Source organism: Jaculus jaculus, chromosome X (assembly GCF_020740685.1).
Source record: "Jaculus jaculus isolate mJacJac1 chromosome X, mJacJac1.mat.Y.cur, whole genome shotgun sequence".
Lineage (NCBI taxonomy): Eukaryota > Metazoa > Chordata > Mammalia > Rodentia > Dipodidae > Jaculus > Jaculus jaculus.
This window is the reverse complement of record NC_059125.1, coordinates 13,430,557-13,443,079: the sequence shown is the minus strand read 5'-3', so window position 1 is coordinate 13,443,079 and position 12,523 is coordinate 13,430,557. Positions and strand designations below refer to the sequence as shown.

The 12,523-nt window shown below is 38.8% G+C and overlaps 1 protein-coding gene and 1 pseudogene across 6 annotated transcripts in view; both read left to right on the top strand.

Moving 5' to 3' along the window:
* LOC105944437 overlaps positions 1-4,264 on the top strand; it is a 39,428-nt pseudogene extending 35,164 nt beyond the window's left edge.
* The window catches only part of Frmpd4 (FERM and PDZ domain containing 4), a 680,790-nt gene that overhangs the window by 415,169 nt on the left and 253,098 nt on the right, over positions 1-12,523 (top strand). The gene's annotated exons all lie outside the window — the stretch shown is intronic.

Genomic DNA, 12,523 nt, shown 5'->3' with positions numbered 1-12,523 from the left:
ATGGGTGCACCAGGGTCTCCAGCCGCTGCAAATAAACTCCGGATACATGTGTCAATTTGCACATCTGGCTATATGTGGGTACTAGGGATTTAAACTCTGGTTGTTAGGCTTTGTAATTCAGTACCTTCACTACTAAGCTATCTTCCCAGGCCCCCTTTAGTATCTTTAAAATATATATATTAGAGAGATTGATATGGACACCCTGGGCTCTCTTGTCACCATAGATGAACTTCAAATATGTCGTCCTTTATGCATTTGACTTTACATGGGTACTGGGGAATTGAACCTGGGCCATCAGTCTTCTCAAGCAAGTGTCTTTAATCACAATCTCCCCAGCCCATGCACCTCATTTTTAATTTTTTGGTTTTCAATTTAGGGTCTCACTCTAGCCCAGGATGACCTAGAATTCACTGTGGAGTTTCAGAGTAGCCCCAAACTCATAGTGATCCTCCTACCTCTGCCTCCAAGTGCTGGGATTAAAGGCGTGCGCCACCAAGCCTGACTACCACCTCATTTTTTGAGATAGGTTCTCTCACTGAACCTAAAGCTTACTCAATCAGCTGCTGTCTCCACCACCCCAACGATGGGATTACAGGTGCAAACCAACATGCTTAGCATTCACATTGTTCCTGAATACTAGAACTCTGGTCCTCAGACTTTCACAGTAAAAACTTTGCCCGCTGATCCAGCTGCTGAGATCTGTAAGAAGTAGAGACAAAGGCTCAGTGTGGTGGCACCTTTGTGTAACCCTAGTACTCAGAAGACTAAGGCTGGAGAATTGAGTGATTAGGAGCTCAAAATTTGCACCCCAAAATCATCTTGTTCTCTTTAAAAGTTGATGATCTCAAATATCTGCTATACTGGGCTGAACAGATAGTTTAGTGGCTAAGGTGCTTGCCTGTAAAACCCAATGACCTGGGTTTGATTCCCCAATACCCTTGTAAGCCAACTGTACAAAGTGACACATACATCTGGAATACATTTACAATGGGTGTAGGCCCTGGTATCCCCTTTCTCTCTCTCTCTCCCCCCTCTCTCTTTCTCTGTACCTATCTGCTTGTAAATAAATAAATGAAATATTTTTTTAAGAATCTGTTATAGGCATGGTGGCACACACTTTTAATCCCAGCACTCTAGAGGCAGAAGTAGGAGGACTGCTGTGAGTTTGAGACTACCCTGAGAATCCAGAGTGAATTCCAGGTCTGCCTAGTCTAGAGACCCTATCTTGAAAAAATAAATGAAAAAAAAATCTTATACTAATGGAAAGATGATGAATAATTTGAATAGGTATTTCTACCTTACTATTTGTTGAATTAATTGATGGAGACTTTTAAAGTATTTACAGATTACCAAGGGAGTTAATAATGAAAAAAATATGAAAATGTTTACTGCAAAACTGAAAACCTGGGGAGCAAGAAATGAACCACTTGAAAACTCACATTAGATTATTTGGAGTCAATTAAACTAGGAGAGTTGCTACAGGCAGTGTGGTTATCCCCATGTTAATGTGGCCTATGGACCTGAGGGGCTGATACTCTGTTCTCTACATTCAGAGCGATTTTCTTGTTCTCATTTAGCTAGCACATATGCCTTGTATGCATCAGTTATAGGTGTGATCCTGAGGAAAATATGAAGTGTACTGCTCCAGGAGCTCAGAACAGATGTATAAATCACCTGGTACATTAACCAAAAGAAAAGAAAGGTATTGTAAAGAACTCTGTGAGAGGGGTACCTAAGCCTGTTCCAAGGTTACAGGGCAGCACAGCCTGACACAATTATAATTGGAGCCACATGTGTTATTCAGATTGTCTAACATTTGAATCTCTATCTCTTTTTCTCTCTCTCTGTCTCTTGCTCACAGACACAGTCTCATAGGCAGTTCTAAACTATATTCAAAGTTTGTATCTTTCTGCCTAAGCTTCCAATATCCTAGGATTAGAAAGCTGAAACATCACATCAAATTTTCTAATGAGCTCTTTTTAAGAACAAAATAAGGCCAGACATGGTGGTACATGCCTTTAATCCCAGCACTCAGGAGGCAGCGGTAGGAGGATCACCTTGAGTTCAAGACCACCCTGAGATTATATAGTGTATTCCAGATCAGCCTGGGCTAGAGTGAAACCCTACCTTAAATAAATAAATAAATAAAAATAAACTTGTAGAATTTACTTTTAGTATGTTTTAGTAACCCAAAATATTAGTTCACCATATAATCAATATATAAAAGTTATTAGAATTTTTGCATCTTTTCTGCTAAGTCTCTAAAACATGGTTTGGATTTCATAATGACAGCTCATCTTAATTAACATTGTCCACATTTCCAGTACTTAATAACCACATATGACAAGTGGCAGCCATGCTGGACAGAACAAGTTGATAACTTTCTTAGAACATGAATTAGTTAAGTGTGAAGGCTGAGAAATTGGTCTGAAGAATAAATCAAGATGGGTTGTAGGGTTAGCCAGCTCTCAATGTCACAAGCTACAAGAAGACCATATTGTTCAGGAAATGCATGCAATTCTTTGCAGACTTCCTTGGAGTAAAGGGTAGCCATGGATAAGGGTGTGGCCATTAAAGGGAAGAGTAGGTTTGAGAGGATGAACATGAGTTCTCCTGTAGACCTTTTAGCTTGTGAGGTGCCCATGGATAACCAAATGGAGGCATGAGATAGGAAGAACTATAGGAGTTCAGGGACTCCAAGGTGGGATCTACTAGTGCATGGACAAGTTAGAAAGCAAAGGAGAGTTTAATCAGCCTTTGAAAGGATGGATAACCAATGTCATTTTCCCAGTAGGAGATGGAGGTTACACAGCAGAGCAGACAGAGCAGAGTTAATTGTTGGAACCATCAAAAGTTCAGGGACTGAATTTTGCCTGAATGTATCATCCACACTTCATTATCTTCTCTAAACAATTAGGCCTTTTCTGTTATGCTAAAATGACATTTTGATGCAGGATGCAGACCTTTTATTGGAATATTTATATTCCAATCCTTCATGAAATCAGGATCTATTTATGTGGCTTAGAATTTCATGAATTTTAGGCTATTTAGAGACATTGTTCATAAAATACATCATTTTTATTGTATAATTTTGTGACCCATGTTTAAGTCAAGTAAAACAAATTTAAGCATCATACTTATTAGTCTACCTTATCTAAATTACTACCACATCCTCTAAATTTAAATACATGCATTTCAAATATAAGAATCTAGGCATGGACAAAATTACAATGTTTGTACTTTTTAGTGGGAGAAAATAAGTGAAGCAAATGTTATAGCCCTAAATATTAACTTCATATAACTTATCTTAAAGGACCCCAAACACACCAGCCTCTTAGGAATGCATTTCTTATGTTATTTTCTTAACAATTACTAGAAGGCTTATAGGACTCAGAATTGCAGTATGCAAGCTGGACGTAGTGACTCATGCCTGTAATTCCAGCATTTGGAAAGCAGAGACAGAGAAATCACTGCAAGTTTTAGGCCAGCCTGGGCTACATATTGAGTTCAAGGCCAGCCTTGGCTATTGAGAGAGACTCTGTAGCCAAAAAACAAAAAGTAAAACAAACAAAACTTTAAAACATTTTGAATTCATGGACCAGATAGAATGATAGAAAATGAATGAAATGCTGAGAATTAGAACATACAAGAGATGAATATAATTAAAAAAGTATTCTCATTTAACCCCCCTTCCAGAGGCAATGATATATATACATTTTAATTCCATTCTTAAAAACTGATGATATAAAGGAGAAATTTTAAAATAAAATAACACAAACTTTATTGCTTCCAAAATGCAATTATGTCCCTTTGTTTTTTCCTGCTAAATCCTTGGAGCCCAGCAAAGACTATAAAATGCCAGATAAATGAGGTTGCTGGAGCAGAAGGAGAAATATACAGCCCATAAACCAGCATGAGCCTTTGCTTTATCTGCATCAAGAAGGGGAGCTCTTTATCTCTGCTAAGTTTGGAAGCAAGAATTCACCAAGGATGGGTACTGCTAATATCAGTGAGATTTTATGGTTCTAATTCATAGTGGAGCCTTCTGCAAAAGTCCCTGTCAAACAAAATGGCTGTTGGAGTCATTCTTGTTTGGCTGCCAAAAGGACCATTTGGTTTCCACTAATTTAGTTACAGGTATAATCGGATGTTTGCTTTTTGCTCTCAGAAATTGTGTTGTCCTAAATATCATGACCTCAGTATCGTCCTAGAAAAGCTGCAGAGTTCAGTTTATCTCAACTCTGTGGATTGGAGTACAGATTAGGGCAAACCCCAATGCTAGTGATAAGCAGGCTCAGGATATCATAAGAAAACTGAAGTCACTTGCAATATAAACAAATTACAACACTTGGAATGCTGTTGATGAGTGGCTTTGGAAGGATGGATCTTGTCTATCTATCTATCATCTCTATCTATCTATCTTTCTATCATCTATCTATCTATCTATCTATCTATCTATCTATCTATCATCTATCTATCATCTACATATAATTAGCTACAATGCCTGATGCAATAGAAGTGCTGTAAGGAAGGTCCAGTTAGGAAGTACTGTACCCAACTCTACCATTGTTTAAAATATTTTTTTATTTTATTTTATTTATTTTTATTTTATTATTATTTTTATTTATTAATTTGACAGAGAGAGAAAGAAGGAAAGAAAGAGAAAGAGAGAGAGAGAAGGAGAAAGAGAAAGAGAAAGAGAAAGAGAAAGAGAAAGAGAAAGAGAAAGAGAAAGAGGAAGAGACAAAATGGCACACCAGAGCCACCAGCCACTGCAAACAAATTCCAGATGCATTCACCACCTTGTGCATCTGGTTTATGTGGGTCCTGGAGAACTGAATGGAGGTCCTTTGGCTTTGCATGCAAGTATCTTAACCACTAAGCCATCTCTTCAGTCCAGCTATGCCATTGTGTGTGTGTGTGTGTGTGTGTGTGTGTAAGCATCTGTTTGCTGTTTATAATATTTAAATAGGCATGGCCGTGTTTCAATAAAACTTTATTTACAAAAATCAAGTGGTGGACCAATGCCACAGAGCTGTAGTTTGCCAAGCACTGGTAGGGAGAATAGATGGCAGAGAAGTCATTAATGGATGTAAGAGTCAGAACTTTATGATAGAATTAATACCAGGATTGGTTCTAACAGGCTGTGTAATGTTTCTGGATTCATATTTTTAATATTTTATTTATTTAAGAGAGAGAAAATGGGCATGCCAAGGCCTGCAGTCACTGCAAACGAATTCTAGGTGCATGTGCCACCTTGTGAATCTGGCTTACATGGGTCCTTTGGCTTTGTAGGAAAGTGCCTTAACTGCTAAGCTACCCTTCCAGCCCTAGGATCCATATTATTTATGAAGTTTTTCTTAACTGATTGTATGTTTCATTTTCCCATGGAAGCTAGAGAATGCAATTAAGAACACACAGCTATTTCATAGATGTTTTCCTTTTCCTCAACTTGGTACCAGTTGAAGACTGTGGCCAAGTGATCCCTTTGTCCTCTGCCAAACTTTAGATACCATCTGTGCTCAGTTGGTCCTATTTTGGGGGCAGGGTACACAAAAGACCTTCCGTCTGCTTTGCCAAAGAGCCAAAATGCCATCCGGATTCATGAGAAGTCACGGCTTGTGTTTTGGGTTTGGAATTCTAGATGCTGCCAGAGCTTCTGACCATAGTGGAGGCTCTATTGAAAGGAAGGGAATAGGAGTTCCATTTAGTAGGTGCTTACGATGTTATAAAGTCCAAATTACTACGGATGTGAAGTAACACTATTGTCCCAGAGACAGTATACTTTATTCTGTCTTGTTTGCCTCTGTCAAACCAATTCTCATGGACTCTTGCCTTGACCTGGGTTTTCAAAGGCAAGGAGGGAGTTCTGACTTCTTTCCTGGCAAATCCCAGTCAGGCTGACTGCACTAGCCTCACAGATAGAGACCTGGAAGCCCCATGTTGAAAGCTCTGGCACACAGGTATATGTCCTGTTTAGGGATCATGTTACAGCCTATTACTCAGGTGTGGCCCTTGAACCAGGAGCATTAACACGATTGGACAGCTCATTAGAAATACAGAGTCCTGAGCCCTCCTCTACACTTCTCATTATGGAAGCCTTTTTAAAATATTTTCTCATAAATGTAGCCAGTTGCTCCATACTCTTTTCTGGAAACATTCACAGCTCCAGATATATTATTATTGTAGTTGGAGGAGATTTTTTTTTTAGAGTGAGTCTAATAAAAACTTTGGTATGTAACACATTGTTACAGTATAGCTCTTTTCCCACTATGTGTAAGCCTGATCACTTTGTAAATAACTGTCAGCCTTTCTGTGAAAATAATTACTCCAATTGCCTCTTTGGTGTTCTTATTTCACTCTGTTTCTGTGTCTCTATGACACATGATATTTTTTGTCATGCTTTACAAAGTGATTATGAATGGACATACAGATGTATCACAGCTAACTTGCGTTTATTTCTTAAGCCAAAGCAAGGGAATTCTTCACCGTTCCTTTTGTTCAATGATCATATGCCTGTATGTGGAGCAGATGGAATGCAAAGTGTGAATGGACTCTCAACGAAAGTCAGGGAAAACAGATGGAAACTGAAGAGCTCTGATACTATTACTAATAGCACCATTTGTTTTGCATAGTTTTTATTATAACTGTCACAATAAAAAATCATTATCAAAATTGCTATGAAAACATGAGATTGGAATGTGAAACTACAAACGTTATTATTTCTTTTAAATGTGAGACTTCCCTCTCACACTTAGAGTTTGGAAAATTCTGAGTGACCACAGAGCTGTGTGGTGTATTCAGGTTTCTGACAGAAAGGGGACAGTCATGTAAACACAGGAACAAAGTCATGAGACTCCATATTAATAACCCTAAACTAAATCCACCCAAGGCCTTCTAGAATTGGTAAATAATAAAGCACACTAGGTGTATATGTTTTGTTTATCTTATATATAACCTAGTTAAATATCACCAACATGCCAGCGGTGGTCGGAGCATATCTTTAATTCCAGCACTTGGGAGGCTGAGATAGAAAGATAGCAGTGAGTTCAAGGCCAACCTGAGACTACATAGTGAACCCAGGTCAGCTCTGGGATAGAGTAAGACCCTACCTCAAAAAATTAAAAAAACACTCTAGCTCTAGAAAAGAGAACCAAGTGATAGTATATAGCACCAGTGTGTGGAGGCTTACTCAAATGTGCTATAACTCTTTCTGTCACATCTTCTTAAGGATATTGGCAGGTTTACTAGAAACACCTGCTCTTCAGGCTTCTAATTCAGCAGTACAAAAAGCATCTACAGCATATGCCAAGATAACAAACCAAATTCAAACATGCTTGAGGATTAAAACAAATAGGCATATTTTAGCAAGAAAAATAATTTAATAAAATAGTAATAAAGAAAAATTAATGATGTTAAAACCCTTGTATAGCATGTATTTGAAAAGACTAACACAAAAGCTTGCTATCCTGTTTCTCTAGCCCTCAGAGAGTCTTGATTCAAATATGGGAAAGCAGCCACTATGATGATTTTTTTTTTTCAATTATGGTTTGGGACTGTCTGGAGATTGTATATTTGAAATGCCATTCATCCAAATCATGGTCATGTTTATAAGAGAAGTTCAATGTTTCAGAGATTTAAAATTCCCATAAATATTTGTGTATGTGATGCACTGAGCTAAAACACTCAATCTTTGGATCAAATAATATGGTAAACAGAAATCTGATTCATTTTCCCTGGGCAGTGAACTGTTACTAGAGAAAAAAAGTTTTGCAAAATGTGTGTATCTAGGTCTCTTCCAATCTTGTTAAATATTATGACCTGTGAGAAAGAAACCTATTTAAAATAATGACGGAAGACATTCTGAAGCTTAAAGGCACATCAAAAAGCATGCAGTCTACTACCTTCATTCCATGAATTAAAAATATTAAGGAATAGAAATATGAATTATTATTCCCAAGGTGACAATATACATAAAAAAATTGACAGACTAAGTCTTGAAGGCCAAATATGAACTTGTTTTGTGAATAAAGTTTTATTGGAAAGAGCCAGGTACATTAGTTTACATTTTGTCAGTGGCTGTTATTGATTTTTGTAACATCATATATAAAAACCCTAACACAAAAAGTTTGCTGATTCCTGTTATAAATGGTTGACTTACAACTTAGACCCCTGCTTCCAGGCTGGTGTTCTTTCATCTATATCCTTTAAAAATTTTTAGTTTACTAAAACAAAAAAAAAATTCTATCCCCATATCCTAGCACTCATGAAGGGGAAGCCAGAGGACTAGGAGTTCAAGGTCATTCTTGATTATATAGTGACATTGAGAGGAGTCTGAGCTCCATGAGAACTGAGAATGACAGACAGAGAAAGAGGGAGGGAGGGAGGGAGAGAGAGAGAGAGAGAGAGAGAGAGAGAGAGAGAGAGAGAATGGGCGTGCCAGGGCCTCCAGCCACTGCAAACGAACTCCAGATGTGTGTGCTCCCTTGTGCATCTGGCCAACGTGGGTCCTGGGGAATCGAGCCTTGAACAGGGGTCCTTAGGCTTCACAGGCAAGCACTCAACCACTAAGCCTTCTCTCCAGCCCCTAAGTTTCTTTTTAATAGTCTCTCCCTCATATCCTAATTGATACTTGGTTGAGGGTAATATTTTATTTTCAATTTTTTTTTATTTATTTATTTGTGAGCGACAGACATAGAGAGAAAGACAGATAGAGGGAGAGGGAGAGAGAATGGGTGCGCCAGGGCTTCCAGCCTCTGCAAACGAACTCCAGACGCGTGCGCCCCCTTGTGCATCTGGCTAACGTGGGACCTGGGGAACCGAGCCTCGAACCAGGGTCCATAGGCTTCACAGGCAAGCGCTTAACCACTAAGCCATCTCTCCAGCCCAATTTTCAATTTTTTAAGTAGAAAGTTTGCATGGAGACACCATGTCATAGCACCATCATTTCCCTCCTCCCTGCCTCTATTTGGCTGATGATCCTCCTCAGTGGGATTGCTGGTATTCCTCCAGGGATTGTGGGTTATGAAATGAGAGTGCAGCAGTCAGTCAAAGTGGGGCTGGGCCATAGTGCCTCTGGATATTCCCTTCCACTTGGTTGGTCTTACAATCTTTCTGCCCCTTCTGCAAAGTTCCCTGAGCCGTGGTGGGTGTGTTTTAAGTCTACTTTGATGTTGTGCTCTCAGCAGCTTCTGGATTTCTGCTTTGGTAATTTTTGAGTATCCTCAGTGTCTGTCTACATGACCTTGTAACTAGCTGTCAGCAGGCTCTCCATTAAAGCAACACTCTTCTTTTGTTTTGTTAGCTTGGCTGACCAGCCAGCTCTAGCAGTCCTCCTGTCTCTCCCTGCATCAGAGCTGGGGTTACAGGCATGCACAACCATGCCCCTTGTCTATGTGCGTGCTGGGTTTGAACTCAGGTTCTCATGCTTATGCAGGAAGCACTCTTACCCACTGTGCCATCTCCCCGATTTGTCTGTGGTTTTACTGGGCCCTGGCTGATATGGGACGGGTGGTTTACCTCCTTGACTCTCTAGTTTCTCCAAAGGAGAATGAGGTCAGCATAGGTTCAATGGGATAAGCATCAATTTAGAGAGATTTTGGTGGGAGAGGCATCTCTTTTGGCTAAAGAATAGAGGAGGCATCTCATTGGAGTCCATGATCTTGGTCTCCATAGAATTCTGACATGATTCCCAATTCTAGCTATGGGCTCCTTCCTACTAAGCGGATCTCTTAGCCCATCACATAGCCATGGGTTACCCACCATTGCACACATGTGTACATCTTGTCAGACTGTTTGATTTTGAATAACAGTGTCCACAGTTTGCTCACAATAATGTTGGGCATTTTCAACAGGCAGCTCATGTAGGGCTTTCCAGCTCTATACAGGCTAACCATCTGGAGACTGGCTTCCTTCCAGATTCCAGCCACATCTCACCATATTCTGTGCCAGGAACATGTGCTGTCTTCAGCACTAGGGTCTTACCATTTACCTCAGACAGGTAATCAAGTGCTTTGACAGAAGCCTGTCTTGTGTGGGGGACCTCATAGGTCTCTGATCAGCAGCTCAATGTGGGTTGTAATGGATTTCTGGTATTGGAAATTATAAGCCAGAACCAAATGTTTAAAGATTAGGCTTCATCTCTTCCTCTCCATGGGCCTTCTTATCAAATAATCCCTTCATACTCCTGTTGAGGGTTGTATCATTTAATCTGCTATCCAGAAGGTTTCTGCGGAACAAATTCATGTTGCATTTAGTTTCATGTGTATCTCCCCCTTCCTTCTCCTATCCCAGAAAACTTCCATCTCTCTTACCTGACCCTCGAGTTGCCTGTCAGGTATGCCTGTAAGTTAGGGTCTTCCAGGTTAGGAACCACAGGTGAGGGAGAACACTTTGCATTTGCCTTTCTGTACTTGTGATATTTCGCTGAGTATTATCTGTTCCTAGTCCATCCACTTTCCTAAAAATTTCATTCCTATCTAGAAAAAGAAAACTTAGTGGAATCATAGATAAATATGCTTTTAAATTAGGATTCTAAAACTCAAGAAGAAAAACTAAAATGATTAAATAAACTACATTCCAACAAAAAACATATATATACTACCTTGTAAAAGTTTAAATATTATTAAAGTAGATGTGTGTCCCTGACAAAGTGAAACTATAATTTTTACAATAAGTAGATAAGTCAAAAATGTTAGAAATTATATATAGAAATTATATATATAGAAATTATATATATATATTTAAACAGAAAGTGAATTGAATGAAATTAATCTTGGTGAATATAAATAGTGTTATGATTCATATAAAAATAAGTGAAACATAAAGATAAATGCTATCTCTCAAATTGATGACTGACTGCAAACATGTTTTAACAACACATCTGAGAATTAGACTAGGTCATTTGGCATGTTCATCCAAGGCTGTGTTTCCTCAATCCCATCATCACTGTCAAGTTATATGACATGATATAATTGTTGGAACTTGAGAGCATAGTCAAATTCCATATTGTGGTGGTTAACCTCTGGTTGTCACCTTGGTAAGATTTAGAATAACTATGGTAACAAATCTCTAATCATATCTGTGAGGGTTTTCTTAATTAAACTAATTAAGGTAGGAAGAGCCCCCTTAAATATAGATGGGACCATCACATGGGCTGAGGTCCTGGATTATTGAAGACAGTGAGCTGGCCCATCAGCATTCAGCACCCTTTATTCCTCCCTGCTGATGTCATGACTCCAGTTTCCTGCTCCTGTTGTGCTTTCCCATGAGGATGGAATCTACCCTCTTGGACTGTAAGCCACAAATAAATTCTTTCCATCCTTACATCTGGCTAGGTATTTTGTCCCATCAGTGAGAAGGTAAGTAATATGTATATTGCAGCTAAATGCAAAAGATGAGGTCCCCAGTGAAGGAGGTAAAAGCATTTAATGATTGACATGTGTTAAAAGTCATATGAACTATTTTAAGAAATGAAATATTTTGCTGTCACCTGAAGATTACTCCATGAAACTCCTGAGAAGTTTTGATAAAGCTCAGTTTCAGGAAACAGCCCAAAGCTGAGACAATGGTCAGAGTGGGTGTACCATGATTCCTGCCTTCTTCAACAATGCTCTAATGTTTTAGGTTTCTGATGGACCCATTTCCTTATCCTAAATTCTAGGATCCTTTCTACTCTGTTTTCTGAATTATGATCCATCTTGAATTCTACCCTCTAAATAAACCTAGGTGTCATATCTTGGGGCCCCTTTCTGTCATATTCCTGTTAATCACAATTACTATGATCGTTGCATAAAGGTTCTGATGAAGTTTTTGTCAGCTTGGTTAACAAATAGTACCTGTTGGGTAATTAACATTGCTAGAAACTGAGTGTGCTTTGCTACCTGAGTTGTGTTTGAATAGAATCTGTGCTGAATCTTATCCTCATCATCATGGTAAAAATTAGAAGGAAATTACACATTACACATATCAACATTATGCACACACTACCCACATACACATGCAAAATTATAATCTAGGGCTGGAGAGATGGCTTAGTGGTTAAGCGCTTGCCTGTGAAGCCTAAGGACCCTTGTTCTAGGCTCAATTCCCCAGGACCCACATTAGCCAGATGCACAAGGGGCCACATGTGTCTGGAGTTCATCTGCAGTGGCTGGAGGCCCTGGCGTGCCCATTCTCTCCCCCACTCTTTCTCTCTCTCTCCCTTTTTCTCTCTGTCTGTTGCTTTCAAATAAATAAAAAAATCAACAAAAAAAATAAAAATTACAATCTAACATAGGTTTAGAATCTTTTCAATTCAGTACACAAAGAAAATCTTCATTGTTTTCTTATAGCTGTATGCATTTTATTTTGTGCTTGTAACATAATATAACACATGCTGTGCTGATAGACTCTTGGGTTAATGTTTTCCATGTCCAAAGTTCATGTCCAGATAATTATTTTTTAAATTCTATAATAAGAGATTGTTAAAATGCACTGTGAGCAATATATGGCAATGTATGTTCTCTTGGAGTTCTACCAATAC